Consider the following 218-nt stretch of genomic DNA (forward strand, 5'->3'; position numbering starts at 1 on the left):
CCTTTAACCACAGTAAACATATACATATACTCCTTAACGAGCTTAAGTTTGAACTCTTGGGCGTCCATTAACCCTACCCCCTATCCATTATGAGAGAAAATATGCTTCTAACTAGTCTACCCCTGAGAACAAGTAATTGAAAGGGATGTGTCATTTTTCAAAGATTGTTGTAATGTAAGTTCAATGATTGCTGGGGAACACGATTGTGCAGAGCGGGC

This window comes from Littorina saxatilis, linkage group LG8 (genome assembly GCF_037325665.1).
Source record: "Littorina saxatilis isolate snail1 linkage group LG8, US_GU_Lsax_2.0, whole genome shotgun sequence".
In the NCBI taxonomy this organism is placed as follows: Eukaryota; Metazoa; Mollusca; class Gastropoda; order Littorinimorpha; family Littorinidae; genus Littorina; species Littorina saxatilis.